At 43.1% G+C, this 19,422-nt stretch overlaps 1 non-coding gene across 1 annotated transcript; it reads right to left on the reverse strand.

The window, feature by feature from the left end:
• Window positions 1-17,120: 17,120 nt before the first annotated feature.
• LOC147452077 (U5 spliceosomal RNA) lies at window positions 17,121-17,245 on the reverse strand. Its single transcript, XR_015189043.1, has one exon. It is a non-coding gene; the product is annotated as a U5 spliceosomal RNA (small nuclear RNA).
• Window positions 17,246-19,422: the final 2,177 nt, after the last annotated feature.

Genomic DNA, 19,422 nt, shown 5'->3' on the forward strand with positions numbered 1-19,422 from the left:
ATAAATAACTATTAATGCATCATAATAAAGTCCCATTAGACTATGTGCCTATAGGCTACTTAGAAGACCTAGAAGAAAAAGGTGGAGACTTGCTTTATAATGATACTTGGCACAGTCAATGCATGAAATTTCACCTCTCTTCCCATGCAAAGGTACACTCAACATGGGCAACTACATGATTCCATGTCTACTGCTTTATGTCCATGAAACTCTAGAGTTGACACAAAAATAGAAGAAAATACAAAGGGCATTGGTAGCTCTTGAGAGGATATGGTTGAATGGTCCAAGTGTCAACACTTGTACTGAATGATATTATATACATACAATTTATAGAGACAAGGTAGGCGTACGTTAGGCAAGTAGCCAATGTTGATAGAATCAACGTTGGGGGACGGCAACTTCATGCAATTTTGTAATTTATTTTGAATACATAAGCATTTTGTAAGTAATTGCATCACTTTACCCTAGAGCAGGACATCCATGGTTGTTGTGGGCAACGAAGTCTGAAGATGATACTTTGTAACAACGTTGACATGATGGATGACACCCTCAATAGTTGCCCTTACGTTACTCGAAACCCCTCGTTACTTCGTAAAGGAGTGTTTGTCTTCTTTTACACAAACCTGATAGAGTCATGTATAGGCAGAAAGGAAACCTCACAGAAAATACAAGAGACGCAAGACACCATGATCAAAGAAGGTGAGAGCTTGAAGGGATCCGTAGTAGAAACTATAGATGTGGTGGCACACAGCAAAATCGCAAAATATGTGTTCCAACAAAAAGAGCAAGCCTTGCTAAAATTACGGCGACTAGAGGAAATGGTAGAGGGTGCAGCACTACCCTTTGATGCAAGAACCACTCAACAGGTGATGGCTAATTACCAAGCTGACAACAGCACAGCAGTCGTGAACGGCCGAACACTAGAACTAGCACCTGGTGAGTTGGCCCATGTGTTCAAAACCCCAAATGCACAAAAACAAATCAGCAATAGCTAACAACGTCAGAAAATTTCTAAAGGAGGATGATTAGGCAAGGAAGAAGCGCCAGGATCCACTAACGAATGCTAGGGGAGGGCGACTTCATGAAATTTTGTAATTTATTTTGAAGACCCAAGCCTTTTGTAAGTAATTGCGTTAGTTTACCCTAGAGCGGGACATCGTCCTTGCGTGCTGGTTGTTGGTAACCATGCATGAAGATGATACTTTGCCGCAAGGTTGATATGATGGTACATGCGGCCAAAGCTTGGTTGTCAGGACAAGGGTCCTACGGGGCAAGGCCCAACCTAGGGGGTCAGGGACCTAGGCCAAGGGCCTGGACGGGACCAGTGTGGACTGGGGATCCGCTTAGGGCAAGAGCTAGGAGCTAGGCCTATATAAAGGGCGGTAGGGAGGAGGATACTACGTCTTAGTCTCCTAGGTCTTACATTGGTATCAGAGCTCAGGGGGAAGGGAAGGGCTAGGGAAGAGGGAGTTGCATGATCTCTTTGTCTCTCTCTCTCTCTCTCTCTCTCTCTCTCTCTCTCTCTCTCTCTCTCTCTCTCTCTCTCTCTCTCTCTCTCTCTCTCTCTCTCTCCTTGTCTCTCTCTTGGAGTTCCATGGAGGTGGGTAGTGGGCAAGCTCCATGACGATGTGCTCTTCTCGATTCTGCAGGGCGGGCATGGCCCCTTGAGTACAAGCAGGGAATCTTGCTACCCGCGTGGGAGGGGCTGCTAACACAAGAGTAGGCCGCCAGTCGACCTGTGCCAAATCAAGCCAAAGCAGGGTCGTTCGGAGCGCCTCCTCATGCGTAGAAAATCACGCTACAACTCCATTAGGAAGCAAAGCCCAAATGGCGCACTCTCTCCCTCTGTCTTCTCCTGCGCAAGCGGCCCGTTGCTATCGCTAAGTTTTTTTTTCTCGATGGCCTTCACACTTGGCCAAGGGCCAAGGACTTTGGGTTTTGATTGATTAAGAACCCATTCACCCACAACATAGTCGAGCCTCGCTGTTTTCAAGCTAGTTCGGAGTAGGGGCTTCAGAGTGCACGAGCATCTCTTCACCAAATTTTCCTGTGGATTCGATTTGCTGCAGTTTTTGAAAATTTTTCCCCGAATCTACACAGGGCAACGCTTGGTTACAACTCTTTCATGCCATCTCAGTACCACGACTCCCTAGTTTTGACAAGGCCTCAACTTGTCAAGGCATACAAGGCATGCGAGCAACACGACATCTACCACACTCATTTGGACGGGAAGGAATTAGCATCATGCCGATGGCAAGCAACAATCGGCACAGTAAGGGCCTCAAGCATGGCTACTGGCACGGCCATATTATACGGCATGCTCATCACAATCGACAGGAAGCGAAGCAAAGTGCTTCCGCATCTTTGGAAAGAGATTTGCCAGGGTGGTTTTGTCCCAAACTCACCGATGATTTCACTTCGATCAAGGATTGCACTGGGCAACACAAAGTGTTGGCCAAATTTCACGAAAAAACTCGACCAATAGCATGTTCTAATGATGCTCCAAGGGATGTGCTAGTGGTTTGACTGGACCAAGGCTCAACAAGAGCACAAGGATTCAGACTAATCCACAGGTTTGAGGTTTCATGTTTTTAAGGTTTTCTCGTTTTATGTATGATGTCAATTGCAGGGGATATTCCAGATATTTTCACAAGTTAATTCTTGCTTCAAGAATTATTATTGTCCAATCAAGGTAGCCATGAATGATGATGCACCGCAGGTTGCTACCAATTAGTACTGTTACTCAATTGCATTCACGAAAGTACATGTAATGCCTACAATGGGTATGGTACAGATGTTGGCATGGCCAACTAATTCTTTTTATTTTTATTTTCTTCGTTTACGTTTTCTTTGTGTCCTTAAGGTAAATATTTATATGCCTTGGGTACGGCATTTTGCTCGACAAAGCCACAGAGTGGTGGGAATTACTTTCGATATACCACCATCATAAGCTGCACGATGGTACTTCCATCATGTTTTCACAACGAACAAGGCTCCACCAAGGCAAAGTTACCTAGCGAGTAAGGGCAAGGCCGGGCATGGTCGCTGACTTGGGGGAAGCAAGGATTCCGGCAGGAGGGCTCCATATCTACATATATGTCAGGGACAATATTTACGTATATCCCAAAGACAACGTAATCAAGCCAAGCAGGTACATAGTACATATTTTGCAAGTTTTTCTGCTTTTCAGTACATGGGGCCAATTCAACAAGGTCAATTATCAGTAAATGCTCAACAACGTCGACTTTCTTTTTCTCGGTAAATTGGCAAACATATCTCTACGCTATGAGCATAGAAGTATTTATGTGAAGCACGGCTTTTATAATTGCTCAATTTTGTATTGAGACTTTGCACGTTTGGCATATGGTTTCACCATCAAAATTGCGAAGAAATAGGCAATGTGTTTGCAGGTTATTTCATTATGTACCAGACAGGTGTATAGGATATACGATGGCGTCTGTGCAGATATGGCTATAAGCCGTTTTGGAACAAGTTTTTCCTTCCACATTTCAGGACAACTAGTTACAGCAACGACCAGGTTAACCAAGTTTAAGTTTTTTCCTATTTACACTTTACTTGGCAATTACTGTCGTTGTGCAAAGCAAAGTACTCTGGCAATTTCATATGAAGCAAAGCTTTGTGGAACTGGCAAATAGGGAATATCACTCACAGAATCCCTACCACTCTAAACTGTGCATAGCACTTATGGTTTTGGTTCTCACGGTTGATGCCATCCGCAAGGGCTTACAATTCTGCATGCAAGGCATGCTAGTGACGTGGATTCAATTCCCCCACTTCATGCAATTACGCTTCCGCTATCACACTCGCAACTCTGTCAAGGAAAGATTAAGGATAGATTGTTTAATATGATTTTTGGTTGATATCAACACACAACACCAAAAGGAGCCTAATTCTAGGACTTATTTCACGGGCAATCATGACCCCTGCAAGGTAGGTGGATCAGAATGAGTTTTGTGTTTTTTTGTTACCTCTCTCGATGCAAGAGTCATACCGGAAAACCGGGGAATGCTTATACGATAAGTTGCAAGTCAGGCATAAGATGTGTAAGAGCACATAGCTTGGGCACACACTCTAAAAACTTAAGGCAAGTTCCTTAGCCCATCATGCTCTTCTTTTCGTTCTCTATCTCTAATCTTCTAAGAAGCTTTTGATACATGTTTTTCTAGTGAGTCAGCTTGAGCCAAGGTGCTCTAACTCACAGCTAGCACGTGGCCAAGATGCTACTCAAGTTAGTCTTCAACAGTTCGTCGATTGAACACTATTTTTCATAAGGACTATGAGCCAAACAGGCTAAGAGCCATTGTCATGCCAAGGGTAAGACCCACCTATTGGTATTCCTTGGATGATTGTTCTCAGGATTGAACAGCTCTACCCAGTGGAGTACACATTGACGTTAATTGACAAGGAAGAGTCTTGTCATTACGGAAGTTTCGGGTGTCATTTTTGCACTACATGAGACACTCAAGTTGAGTTTTTACTAATCTTCAACTCACATCAGCTGATCTCTACAAGAAAGTATAGATGCAGCAATCAGTTGTGACAGCATGGCTGTCCATAAGAGCTCGGCAGATCACTTGTGTGGGTCTCCTACTCTCTCTATAGCACTACAGAGTGTCTATAGACATACTGTTTTGGGGTAAGACCCGGCGGGTGATTGCTACATCACCCCATAGGCATTAAGGATCATAGTTTTATCTGCATTGAGGATCATAGTTAATCTCTCCCAGTTATACTTTCAAGCAAAGACTTTCGCAATCTACCACGCGGTAGCGAACGAACACACTTTCCAAGTTGATTCCAATCATTCTGTACACGGTTGACTGTCATAATAATCAATATCTAATTATCCTAAATGATTTTCTCATATTAAACTGATCATTTAATGTGGGGAAGTGCCAGGGGAGAAAAGGCTAGAATATTGGTTAAGCTAGCAGACCGGCCACAGTAGGGATCAAAAGGAGAGAAAATAGGGATCGAAAGGGGGGCCATCTGCAAAAGAGCCATGTGCAAAAATGGGCTAAAAATACCCTAAGGTTAAGCCCATTAAGACTTCCAAAATGCTAAGGTTCCAAAATTCAAAGGTTGTGTCCAAAGGGTTAAAGCTTAGGGGGAATTGGATGCTTTGTGTGCTCTCCAAAGTCAACACATATCCCTACATGGGAGGGGGCGAGCCCTTCTTCTAGGGGATGAGAGAGAAAGCAACACACACACACAGAGGCTCCCTTTACACAAAGGGAATGAGGGACACATGTCAGCTCCCTAGGCCAGATGCCCACAAGGTGTGCCCAGTTTCTATTGGACGACCCTTGAAGTGGACCAATGAGAATTAAGCTAGAGTAAATCTAGTTTAATTAATTTAAAAAACATTTAATAAAAGAAACCAATGAGAATTAAGTCTCCTAGAAGACTATTGGGCAGTCTCACAAGGGGTCCAATGAGCATTCAGGAGCCCAATGGCTTGCCTGATTCCTATTGTCCAGGAGGCAAAGGGGTCCAATGAGAGTTTAGTTTCATTATTTAATTACCTAAAGCTCTCACAAAAGGGGAAAGGGGGACACATGTCTGAAGGCTATCACTTATGCTGCTTAATAGTCATTGGCTTGACTTGGGGAGAGCCAATGAGGGCTCAGCAAGAGCAAATAGCAAGAGGGCTCGCCCAAGAGAGAGAGGGGGCTGATTTTTGCAAGGATTATCACACACACACTCACACAATCTCATGTGTGAAGAAAGAGAAGACTATCTCTTCCCAAGCTTTAATGGAGAGCTCATCACCTACTCCAAGCTTGTGAGATAGAAGCCTACATCAACACACTCTTGGCATGTGGATGCAACTCCAACCAAGAGCCAAGCTTCAATGCATGCTCATCTCCTCTACCATGCTAAGCTATGCTAATATGAGTGATTATGTGAGGAGATGTACATCTTTCTCGTAAGATACTCCTTCTTCCTCTCAATCTACTCTCATACCCTGCTAGCTCTCACCATCTTCAAAGGTGGGTGAGGTCTTGGGTCTAAGAACGGGGATAATTCAAGTTGTGTTTGCTAAGTGTTTTTCTTAGTGCATGAATCTTTCATCTTCATTGCACTAGCTAGTCTTGAAGTAACACAAAGAATTGTATTGTACAATGTCTCTCTTGATGACAGAAACCATAATACAAAGCCTTTTGGAGGGGGGACCGGCTCCATGCAAATCCGGTCCTCAGCTGTTGTCATTAGCTTAATTTCTCTCTCTTTTGAAAGTATTGTCGATGCTATCTAACTAGGTGTTATGCTTTTTGTTGCTCTCTCCACCCAAGCACTCTTGTAATTCTCATTAGGAATCTATTCTAATGAAATGCCCACTATGTTACATTGGTATCAGAGCACAAGGTTTCTCTTTTCTTGCTCAAGAAGGGAGGTCCTCAAGCTAGCTACAAATGGTTGGTATTATTAATTGCCTGTGAGTAAGTAGAATAGGGATTTTTCAGCCTTGCAGTGCGCCTGCCTTTGTGCAGTTAATAGGGCATCACCGTCTAGAGCTATGGTCTTAATAGTGGAGTCGTGCGGGGCTTGCCTACGGCTTAACCACTATTGAGCTATTAGAAGCTTGACAGGAGCCGGTGTTGTTTTGGTGTCGAAAGACCCTCTCTTCTATTCCTTGCAATTAATGGTATTCGAGCCGCGGGTAAAGTAGATTGAGTGCTTTTTCTAAAGGGGTAAAGAGGAGTAGCAACTAGGGCTTGAACTGCCAAAGTACACCTAAAAATTTTACACCTAAAAGTTGTTAGAATGGTTGATAATAGTAAAGAGAGTGAAATTAATGTTGATAACTTTGATTTCGCTCATGAGCAAGCTACTAATGATGCTTCAATGCTTGTTAACTATCTTGTTTCTAGGCTTCAACAAGCCATGGGCAATCCATCTCTCCAAAGTGAAGTGCAACGGCAGTCCGTGCTCACGGGATTCTCCAAGCTCATCACCATGACGAGAGAACACGTAGGAAGCCTCCTTGTGAGACTACCAAAAGAGGTCTCTCTCCGATTCGGGAAGAAGAAGAGAATCCATATGAAGGGCTCAAGAATTTACTTCTTGATGATGCATCTCCTTCCCAAAGGAGAACTCAAGAGCCTCCACCGAAGGAACGAGAAAGAAGCGAGACCATCGTATTCTTCTCGTCACCACAATTCAAAGAGGGATGATAAAAAGAAAGAGAAGAAAAAGGCGAGAAAGAGGACTCACTCTTCTCCATCTTCTTCATCCTCTTCCTCTTATGAAAGTGATGGTGAAGAAGACAAAGATCAAGACAAGAAAAAGGCGGGAAAGAGGTCACCCTCTTCTCCACCTTCTTCAAATTCTTCACCTTCTGAAGAAAGTGATGGTGCAACCTTTGAACCATCAAAAAGAAGAGGCCATAGGAAATCCTATGCCGCATGGAAGAGATCTTCCAAGAGGAAGACATTCAAAGAGGGAGGGACGAGCATCTCTTTCCTTACTTATGATGGCACCTTTGGTGCTACGGACAAAGTCTTGGCCTTTATCCAGCAATTTGATGCGGCGTTTGGAGATGAGGGCTTCACGGAGTCCTCTAAGCTACGCCATGTAGCTATGCACTTTCAAAAGTCCGCTAGACAATGGTGGTCTAGCCTACGAGCCAACGTTGAAGCTCCTTGAACATGGAAAGCTTTAAGAGCTTCCATTATGAAGCAGTTTTTGGCCACCGATGCAAAAGACAAAGTACTCACCGAATGGTGAAGCTTAAAGCTCTCCCCCAATGAATCCATCCACAAATATGTAGACAAGTTTTGGGACCTACAACTCAAAGCCACTGTCTTCAAAAAGTTGGATTTTGGAGAGCAAAAGCAACAATTTTGTGCGGGCTTAACCGAAGAAATGGCGGAGTATGTCAACTCCCAAAGGCCACGTACCATATCGGCGGTAATACACCATACTATGGTGGCCTCTCGAATCAATTTCCAAACGGGGGCTAAAAGAAATAATAAGCCCCCGGAAAACAAGGGTTCCAATGAGCCTAAGGGGAAGGACAATGTACAAAAGTCTCCTAAGGGCAACTCCAACAAAGCTAAAGAGAAGGGAGTTTACAAAGGTAAGAATAAACTCTCTCCTGAAGAGCGTGAGCGTTATCGTAAGGATAACCGTTGTTTCAAGTGCGGCGAACAAGGGCATGCGTACCGCGCTTGTCCCCAAAAGAACAACCGCCAAGATCCTCCTAGAGATTCCTTGGTTGAAATCCAAGAGGAGGAGACTCACCAAACTCACCACAAAGGATCTCCTCTATGCCATGCTTGGGGAAAGGTAAGAGAACATGATGCTTTTATTCTCATTGACACTGGTTCTACTCACAATTTTATATCTATGGAGTTAGCCACCAAGCTAGGCATACAATCCTACGAGATGGGAGATGTCCTACCCGCAGACAGTGCCTTCAAGGGGCAAGAAGCTTCAGTCACTCCCTTAATAATGAAATTGAGGCTTCATGTCCAAGGCTATGTGGACAAAGAGGACTTATTTATCTCTCCTCTCAAGCATGAGGATGTAATCCTAGGGGCACCATGGTTTGACCGCCTGGCTGCCGATGTTAAATTTCCTGAAAGGAGAATCTCCTTTAAGTTCAAGGAAAAAGACATGTATATAGATGCTAAGGAAATGGGTAACACTATCCCCATTGTACATACATCAGCTTTCAACAAGTCAATAAAGAGCTCTATTTCCGTGTACATGATTTTTGTTAAAGACTCTCAAAATGAACCTAATGCTTTAGCAAAAGAAAATAAAAGCAACCCAAAGGAATTAGAGTTATCCAATTTTCTCAAGGGGTTTCAAGATGTTTTTATTGACGACATCCCTTGTGAGCTACCCCTAAACGAGGTAATGATGACCATGCAATTGAATTTCTTCCAGGAAGTTCACCGCCTAACAAACCTCCTTATAGAGTTTCTCAAGCTCAACAAGAGGAGATTATGCGGCAAGTGCATGAGTTAGTTGAGAAGGGTATGGTTAGGCCAAGCTCATCTCCATTTTGCTCACCTGTGCTATTAGTGCAAAAGAAAGACGGCACATATCGTATGTGTGTCGACTATAGAGCACTAAATAGGATCACTATCAAGAATAGGTTTCCCGTTCCACGGGTAGAAGACCTATTTGATAAGCTACAAGGATCGACCTACTTCAGTAGGATTGACCTAAAAAGTGGCTATCATCAAATAAGGATAGTTGATCAAGACATTGTAAAGACCGCATTTCGCACCACATTTGGTCTTTACGAATACATTGTCATGCCTTTTGGCTTGACCAATGCACCAGCCACATTCAACCGCTTGATGGAGAAGCTGTTCGAACCTTCACTGGAGTGTTCTTTGATGATATTATCATCTACTCTAATTCATTGGAGGAACACAAGCAACACCTCCAGGTAATATTTCAAGTTTTAAGAGAGAATAAACTTTATGTTAATCGAAAGAAAAGTGAATTTTTCTTGCAAGAGATTCAATATTTAGGTCATATTATCTCTCAAGATGGCATCCAAATGGATCCATCTAAGTTAGAGGTAATAAAAGGATGGCCTAAACCAAGGAATCTTCATGAACTAAGAAGCTTTATAGGTATGTGTGCATACTATAGACGCTTCATAGAGTAGTTCTCACAAATTGCAGGACCATTACATGACCTAACAAAGAAAAGCGTTAGGTATACATGGTCTGCTAAGGAGAAAAATGCTTTCGAAAAGCTTAAAGAAAAGCTTATCTCAAAACCTGTGCTTACGCTACCAGATCTCTCAAAACCATTTGAGGTCCAATGTGATGCTTGTGGTGATTGCCTTGGAGCTGTTTTACTCCAAGAAGGGCATGCCATAGGCTATGAGAGTCGAAGGCTCGACCCTGTTGAGCAAGCTCTAGGCATATATGAAAAGGAACTCCTTGCAGTTCTACATGCCTTAGACTCATGGAAGCACTATTTATTGGGGACTCCTTTCATTCTGCAAACGGATCACCAAAGTCTTAAGTACTTCATGACGCAGACCAAGCTCTCCGACAAACAAATGAGGTGGGCAAATTTCCTTTCGCAATTTCATTTTCATATTGCTGACATTGCTGGCAAGCATAATCAAGTAGCTCATGCACTCTCAAGACGGCCGAGAGTGAATGCGGTTTCCATAGCAACTCACAATGATCTATCTTCAATGATAGATGAGTACGCTATTGATCCCGATTTTAGAGATGTGATTTCAGCCCTTGCATTAGGGAAGAAAGGAGAACCATTTACCTTACAAGATGGTTATCTTCTCTATGGCAATAGACTATGCGTTACTAACTCACTACATGATAAAGTAATGTATGAATCTCATGCTCCACCTTATGCAGGGCATAGAGGGATTCAGTCTACCTTAAAGGGAATTGAAACATATTTTTATTGGCCTACCATGAAAGTGAACATACAAGAGTATGTTTCTAAATGTGTGGTATGCCAAAAGACAAAATTTGATAGAGGGAAGCAACTTGGATTGCTTCAACCCTTGCCAATCCCTAATTCACCATGGGAGAGCATATCCATGGATTTTATTTTTGGATTGCCTATGTCTATCCATGGGAATATGGAAATATGGACGATAGTAGACAGGTTCAGTAAACATGCTCATTTTATACCTGTCAAAAAGACTATCAAAGCCCATCAAATGGCAACCCTCTTCATTTCACAAATTTTCAAGTACCATGGCTTGCCAATGTCCATAGTGTCGGATAGAGATCCTAGAATGACCAGTAATTTCTGGAAGGGTCTCTTTGAGAATTTAGGGACAAGGCTAAACTTCTCTTCGGCCTATCATCCACAAACGGATGGCCAAAGTGAAATAGCTAACCTAACCATTCTCAATCTACTAAAAGCCTATGTAACGGAAGTAGATCAAAGATCCCAATGGGAGAAGTACTTACCCTTAGTGGAGTATGCTTACAATAACACTGTACATACTTCCACGGGAAAAGCACCTTTCGAGGTAATTGAGGGAAGATCAAAAAGTCCCTTGCTACTTAAGGTACATGGGAAGATCTTCGCTGCAGATGAGTATAGCCGAGACCTACAAGAATCTTTCCAAAAGATTAAGGATGCTATCTCTATCTCACAGCAAAGGCAAAAGGTTGTTGCTGACAAGCACAGAAGAGCCCAAGCCTTTGAAAAACATGATTGGGTCTTGTTAAAGTTTCCCAAGGCTCGATTAAGGCACACAACGGGCAAGAATCCTACGGGCCACCAAAAGTACTATGCTAAACTAGCAAAAAGGTACTATGGTCCCTTTCAGATTCTTAGGCCAATCAATGAGATGGCCTATCAACTCAAGTTCCCATTCATTGGCTCATAACAATGCTTTCCATGTGAGCCTATTAAAGCCTTACAAAGGAGAGCCACCTCAAGAACCAACTATTGAAGACCCGCCGGAGATCGAGGACCAAGAGGAGGTGCTGCAGCCCGAGTCCATTCTCCGACATGAAGACAAGGTGCTAAGAGGCGGTAAGACTATCCGACGATATCTTATTAAGTTTAAGAGTTATCCTTTTCAAGATGCTAGATGGATGCAAGGCATACAATTAAAGGATAACCTAAACCTTGTCAATGCTTACAATGCTTCCCAAGAGTAAGCAAATGTACAAAATGTTAAAAATGAACAAAGTTTTTTTTGTCTTATAAGACTCTCTTTTTCTTTATTGTGCACAAAAATAAAGTAGTATGCATGCTTAGATCAAGTTTGCGGAGACGACGTCTCCCAAACACCAAGTAGAGCTTGTCACTCTACTATCGAAGATTGATAGGACTAATGTACAGACATGCTTGCGGCAGCCTAAGGCTCTCAAGCGCCAAGTGGACTAGTCATCCATTGTGGAATGATGTCGTAGGGTAACATAGGGATCCTCTACCCGCTAAGAAAAGGACTCATGAATATGCTTTATCTTCTCTACACCATAGTCGAGGACGGCTATGATTTCAAGAGAGAGGTAATGTCATAATAATCAATATCTAATTCTCCTAAATGATTTTCTCATATTAAACTGATCATTTAATGTGGGGAAGTGCCAAGGTAGAAAAGGCTAGAATATTGGTTAATCTAGCAGACCGGCCACAGTAGGGATCCAAAGGAGAGAAAATAGGGATCCAAAGGGGGGGCCATCTGCAAAAGAGCCATGTGCAACAATGGGCTAAAAATACCCTAAGGTTCAGCCCATTAAGACTTCCAAAATGCTAAGGTTCCAAAATTCAAAGGTTGTGTCCAAAGGGAGCCCCTCTTCTAGGGGATGAGAGAGAAAGCCACACACACACAGACAGGCTCCCTTTACACAAAGGGAATGAGGGACACATGTCAGCTCCCTAGGCCAGATGCCCACAAGGTGTGCCCAGTTTCTATTGGATGACCCTTGAAGTGGACCAATGAGAATTAAGCTAGAGTAAATCTAGTTTAATTAATTTAAAAAACATTTAATAAAAGAAACCAATGAGAATTAAGTCTCCTAGAAGACTATTGGGCAGTCTCACAAGGGGTCCAATGAGCATTCAGGAGCCCAATGGCTTGCCTGATTCCTATTGGCCAGGAGGCAAAGGGGTCCAATGAGAGTTTAGTTTCATTATTTAATTACCTAAAGCTCTCACAAAAGGGGAAAGGGGGACACATGTCAGAAGGCTATCACTTATGCTGCTTAATAGTCATTGGCTTGACTTGGGGAGAGCCAATGAGGGCTCAGCAAGAGCAAATAGCAAGAGGGCTCGCCCAAGAGAGAGAGAGGGGGCTGATTTTTGCAAGGATTATCACACACACACTCACACAATCTCATGTGTGAAGAAAGAGAAGACTATCTCTTCCCAAGCTTTAATGGAGAGCTCATCACCTACTCCAAGCTTGTGAGATACAAGCCTACATCAACACACTCTTGGCATGTGGATGCAACTCCAACCAAGAGCCAAGCTTCAATGCATGCTCATCTCCTCTACCAAGCTAAGCTATGCTAATATGAGTGATTATGTGAGGAGATGTACATCTTTCTCGTAAGATACTCCTTCTTCCTCTCAATCTACTCTCATACCCTGCTAGCTCTCACCATCTTCGAAGGTGTGTGAGGTCTTGGGTCTGAGAACGAGGATAATTCAAGTTGTGTTTGCTAAGTGTTTTGCTTAGTGCATGAAGCTTTCATCTTCATTGCACTAGCTAGTCTTGAAGGAACACAAAGAATTGTATTGTACAATGTCTCTCTTAATGGGAGAAACCATAATACAAAGCCTTTTGGAGGGGGGACCGGCTCCATGCAAATCCGGTCCTCAACTGTTGTCATTAGCTTAATTTCTCCCTCTTTTGAAAGTATTGTCGATGCTATCTAACTAGGTGTTATGCTTTTTGTTGCTCTCTCCACCCAAGCACTCTTGTAATTCTCATTAGGAATCTATTCTAATGAAATGCCCACTATGTTCATGCTCATTTTCGCTACACACAAGTTATTAGGCCATTAAATGTTACAGTTGACTATGTTGGTTACCGTTATCTGCTAGTTGAGCTATTTCTACAAGGCGTCTTACCAAGGGGTTTGACTACGTAGATTCTATATCCAAGGGCTTGGATTGCAAAGGCAACACCCAGGGTTCCGAATGCAATGCTATTTGTTTTTTCAGGTAGGGGACGTGCTCCTCTCCATTTGAATACGGGTAAGTGAACATTACGTTCAAATCTCCAGGTACGCATCTATTCATTTGGTGTTATTCCATTTTAAGTATGCTTTGCTCGGTTTTTCAAGACGTATAAGTACGCTTGAATGTTACAGAGCCATGCCAAGAGCATGTTGACACAAAGTATTTTGGGCCAAGTGTCCAATCTATCTTTCAGCCTTATGTTGTTACTAACCTACTTGTAGGGTTCAATTTGGCATATGTTGTCACATAGGATACAACATGGTTTAGGAACTCAAGGATTTCGGTTTAGTCAGTGTGGAGCAAAGAATGAGGGTCCCTCTCACTCTTGTCTCGCAGAGTATTTAGAGTTGCCTCACACACAACTACCTCTTGTACTTGTAGGATGTTCTTTTTTCAGATATCCTTAGTTGAGACATATTCCACATGTGGCGAATATGAGTCTCTGGGACTGACACGACGCCCACTAGTTCAAATATGTGTTACGACAAAGTCCCTAGGTGCTGGTTGCATCTGTTTTCTCTACCAATTTTAGCACGACGTATCAAGAGAAATTTCGTGGCCAACAATTGTTGGATACTTAGAATGACTTGTTAATGTACAAGTACTGCTAACCAACATTACATATGGTTGTTTATACATATAGCAAATGAAAAAGTTTCATTGTTTGTACCTAGAAGTGATCACTATTTCCCCTTCTATTATGGTTCAGACGCTTCAGCAAGGATTGCACAAGATTGCAACTGAAAGTATTTAGTTTCTTTTCAGAACTATTTACATTCCTCTTTAAATATGTGCTAGGCGCATCACATTTGCCATAAGTATTGGCAAGGATCATTATGGATATACAGGTTCGGGTTTGTTTTTGCTAAATGCATGCACACTAGATGTTATGGGCCCTAGTGTTTAGCAAAAGCTGATTTGGAGCGGCATGCATATTCCTTAAGTTGTTGCTTATAAAGCATTTTGCACTCTAAGTGCAATATCTCTAGGAGATTACTTTTGGGTCTACTAATCACCAATAGAGGTCATGGCTCGGTTTGGGCGTCTGTGGATTTTTTCAAGTTAACCACGATGGTTATTTCGGACATTGTTGATTCCTCACCAATGTTATACACTACTGTGATTCTCCGTTTACCAGTCATTTGGGACGACTGTCTGTAAGCCGTGAGGAAAACACACTTCAGTACTGTCAGTTATCCAACGGGATAGGCAGATTACAAAAAGTAATCTTGTGCTCAAGGATAAGCAAAGTGCGTACGTTAGCACCAAGCGATCCAATTAGTAAGCATTTATTGCTCTTCATGGAGTTTACTTACTATCAGTTAATGCATGTTGCGACTCGGTAGTCTCTTAATGTATAAGTCAGGTTCTCAACCTTGACACTCGTTAGGGTGGGGTTGTTTACTGATGAAATTTGAGAACAAGTCAAGGACTTACACTTGGCTAATGACTTAGGTCAGCAAGTTACTTTCACAGAAAGTGAAAAGCGGTACTCTTCAGGTACATCTTTGCCATGTTAACTCGTTTAGCATGCTCATGTACGTTCTAAATGGAGTTTATACACTGGATTGTTGCAAATGGACAGCAATGTGGAAAATCAAGATGTTACTCTTGGTTTCATTGAACCTCCTGCGGAACCGTGTTCCGGGGAACGAAACAGCTAGATCCTTGAGGATGCCACTTGGAAAAACATTAGTGTTTTTAAGAAGAAATTCTCCACTTTTGTTTTCGAGGACGAAAACTCTTCTTAAGGGAGGAGTAATGTCAGGACAAGGGTCCTACGGGGCAAGGCCCAACCTAGGGGGTCAGGGACCTATGCCAAGGGCCTGGACGGGACCAATGTGGATTGCGGATCCGCTTAGGGCAAGCGCTAGGACTAGGCCTATATAAAGGGAGTTAGGGAGGGGGGATCCTACCTTAGTCTCCTAGGTCTTACATTGGATCTCACACCACCTGGTGAGATTTCTCTGTCATGAGCAATAAATAGTGATTGCGAGATGACAAATGTAGGGCAAGGGCCCACCAAATCCCAACCGATAAGTTTGAATGGGGCAATTAACCTTGACTGAGCTTACTCTCCATGCATGTTGTGTGGGTCATTGATTTTTTGGCGAATTGTGCATGCTTTGAGATGTGTGGATTCTGGATTGCATGACTTAGGCCAGTAATAGGACAATGTTGATGTTGTCGAGTACTTTGTGAAACCCTAGATGCCCAAATATGTAGTACTGAATGTAAAGTTTGTCAAACTGTTTGGGTATGTGGATTCTTGCAAGGTGGTCTTGTTTGATGCAGTACATGATGTGATCCTAACAATCTGCTGTAAGCTCCTAACAATCTCTTGTATCTTGTTGAAATTGTTGTAAGGTTCTAAGTACTGCCTGTTGTATATGCTCTACCCGTGATTAGCCATCGATGACATAATTAGTGATGCCCTTTCAATAGTTTGAGCACTAGCAAAGCTATTCCTCATCATTCGCCTAGGCTTGAGAGATGCACCATTGCTATGTAACTGCTGTTGTGTACAGCCTTTTCTGGATTGGCGGCGGCCATTGTAGGGATTGCCCCGTTGCCAACAATGCAATAGGCCTTGGGGGCATCTGCCAAGGATCAAAGTTATGCAACAACGCTAAGTACATCCCACCAGGGCATCCCGAGCATGCCTCCGTGCTGGCAATAGCATCGGCTGAGAGGAGCTAGTAGGCAAGGCAAATCTGAATCCAACACACGCTTTCTAAGCGTAGAGACAAACACCACAAAAAGTCCTTCCTCACCTGATCAAAGTCATGCAACTCCCACGAGGGCATCTCGACCATACCTCCCTGCTTGCAATAGCTTCGGCTGAGAAGAGCTAGTGAATCCAACACACACTAGACCAATCTCTAAGCGTAGAGACAATGCACCACAAAAAGTCCTTCCTCACCTGATCAGTTTAGTAATCCAACAGGATACTAGGGGACCCTCTAGTCATCTCATTCATGACATCCAGGGGGCTTCTCGTCGAGACCCTCTCATTGATGAGCTCCCAAATATGCATGCTCAGGAGAAAGCTGCATCAAGCAATTGGACCAGACAATCCTCTCCCAAAGCATGTAAATTCTAACATAAAAAGTACAACACTTCAAGCAATCAATAAAAGAAGCAGATCGACTTCTCCTTGAGGGATTCAGCAACGCTCCACAAGCATTCATGGTGTTTGCCTTTGATTGTTGAGAGAGTAGGCAATTACAGCAGTGTCTTGAGGTATGCCCCATGTGGAAAGGACAAAGAAGATCACGTGCAAAGTAAGGGCGTGCCTCCAAATCAGATCATGAACACTTGCATCTAGTCCCTACTGCACAGCAACGGCACAGCATCTTGATAGCTTAGTGAGGGTCAACAGGCTGCCTGAGGAAGACGATGGTGCATGATGTAACTTCAAAATGGAAGATTGAGAGGGGCCCCCCTCGCAGAGGAGGAAGCCCTTGCCAAAAATTCAGAGTATGGTGCTTCATCTGGGCCGAGCACACGGTATTCTTTAGTAAAAGGCGAAAGAATAGTTCGCTCTGTGCTCAACCCGCACCTTAACCCAGGAAGGAGCAGGCCTCAGCCTTAGTGGTGCAACAACCTTGCGCCCCCCGCATGTGGGATATTATAGACAGCACCACGTCCACTTGCCCGCATGCTGGATATGATGGACAATACCACGAGCATGCTGTGCACCCTTCTCTTCCCCTTCATTTGCACCCCTCAAGAATGCTCACATGCCACACATCAAACCCTCACTTCACATTTGTTCAAAGCAACCCATAGCTTCTTGGCCCTACCCAAAAATCATTCTCAGTTGTGTCTTATTATTCTCATAAATTTCACTACCATATGTCAGCACAGCCGCATGACTCTAGTACGCTCTACACACTTCCCTACATCTCTTCACAATCTTTTCCCTTGTCAATATCTCCTATTTGGCCCGTATTCTATATCCCTCACCATGATATGGTATTGATGACTGTGAACACACTTCGGACCATTGGGGCACTTGCGTGTGCATTCCTGTAATCCCATCTCCAACATTTGTTATCAGAGTAGACTTTGCAATTCTTCTTCTTCCCCACATTTTTGTACATCTTGCACTCCCATTTCCAACATTTGGTACCATCGCAAACTTCCATATCCCGAGCAGCATTGCCAACACCCTCCTGGTTCACTTTCTCATATCATAGTGATATTTGATGAGCATTTTCATGGGGATAAGAACTTTGGAAGGGCTCATAGAGGTCTCTATTTCCAAAATTTTAATGTAGGCTCTATCATTCTTAACCTCTTTACTTAACATGCGGTATCAACACTTCCATTAGTCTAGGTTTGGATCTTGAAGGCTAGTTGCATGGGCATACACTCCCCATGCTACGTCTGTAGTGTCGATTTCAAATAATCTTGTGTGTGTGTTTCAACAAGGTAACGGTGCTCTATTCTCTGGGGGGCAATTGATTTTGGGCTCAACATTTGCTTACTGCTGCAGGGTCACAAAAGCTCAAGAAGTTCAAAGAGGGAGGAAAGAGTATCTCTTTTCTCACCTATGATGGCACCCTTGGTGCTACCGACAAAGTATTGGCCTTCATCCAACAAATTGATGATGCCTTTGAGACTAGGGCTTCACGGAGTCCTCCAAGCTACACCATGTAGCTATGCACTTCCAAAAATCAGCTCGTCAATGGTGGGCTGGCCTTCGTGGCAATGGCGAAGCCCCAAAGACATGGAAAACTCTACGAGTTTCCATCATGAAGCAATTCCTTGCAAAGCGATGCAAAGGACAAAGTGCTCATCGAATGGCAGAGTTTAAGGCTCTCTCTCATGAGGCTATCCACAAATATGTGGACAAGTTTTGGGATTTACATCTCAAGGCTACTGTCTTTCAAAAGATTCCTGAGCAAAAACAACAATTATATGCGAGATTACCTGAAGAGATGGCCGAGTATGTCAACTCTCAACGGCCTAACTCTATCAGCAAAGTAATCCACCATACCATGGTTGCTTCATGCATCAATTTCCAACAAGAGGTTAGACAGAATGTCAAACCCATGGAAAATAAAGACAAAAGTGATGCAAAGGGAAAAATTAATGCCCAAAATTTTTCCCACAGCCATTCCAATAACAACAACAACAATTGGTCCAAGGAGAAAGGAACTTACAAAGGTAAAAATAAACTCTCTCCTTACGAGCTTGAAACTTTTCTCAAGGATCACAAATGTTTTAAGTGTGGGGAGCAAGGACATGGCTGTCGTTCTTTGCCCCAAAAGAAATGCTCACAATGAGACTCCTAGAGCTTCGACTATCGAAGTTCCAAAAGAGGATACTCATTGCAAAGGATCACCTCTCTCCTATGCTTGGGGAAAGGTAAGGGAGCGTGATCGGTTCTACTCTCAACTTCATATCAATGGAGTTGGCCACCAAGTTGGGCATTCAAGCTTTTGAGATGGGAGATGCAGTAACTGTCGATGCCGCTTTCAAGGGACAACAAGCCTCCGTTACTCCCTTGATTGGAAAGTTGAGGCTTCATATCCAAAGCTATGTCGACAAAGAAGACTTCTTTATCTCTTCTCTCCAACATGAGGATACTATCCTAGGGATACCATGGTTCAACTGCATGGCTGCCAACATGAAGTTCCCTGAAAGGAGAATCTACTTCACCTACAGGGGAAAGAATATGTATATAGATGCTAATGAGTCTGGTCGTACTATACCACTTGTAAATCCTCTTGC

Source organism: Adiantum capillus-veneris, chromosome 8 (genome assembly GCF_014529385.1).
Source record: "Adiantum capillus-veneris isolate H3 chromosome 8, ASM1452938v2, whole genome shotgun sequence".
NCBI classification, from domain to species: domain Eukaryota; kingdom Viridiplantae; phylum Streptophyta; class Polypodiopsida; order Polypodiales; family Pteridaceae; genus Adiantum; species Adiantum capillus-veneris.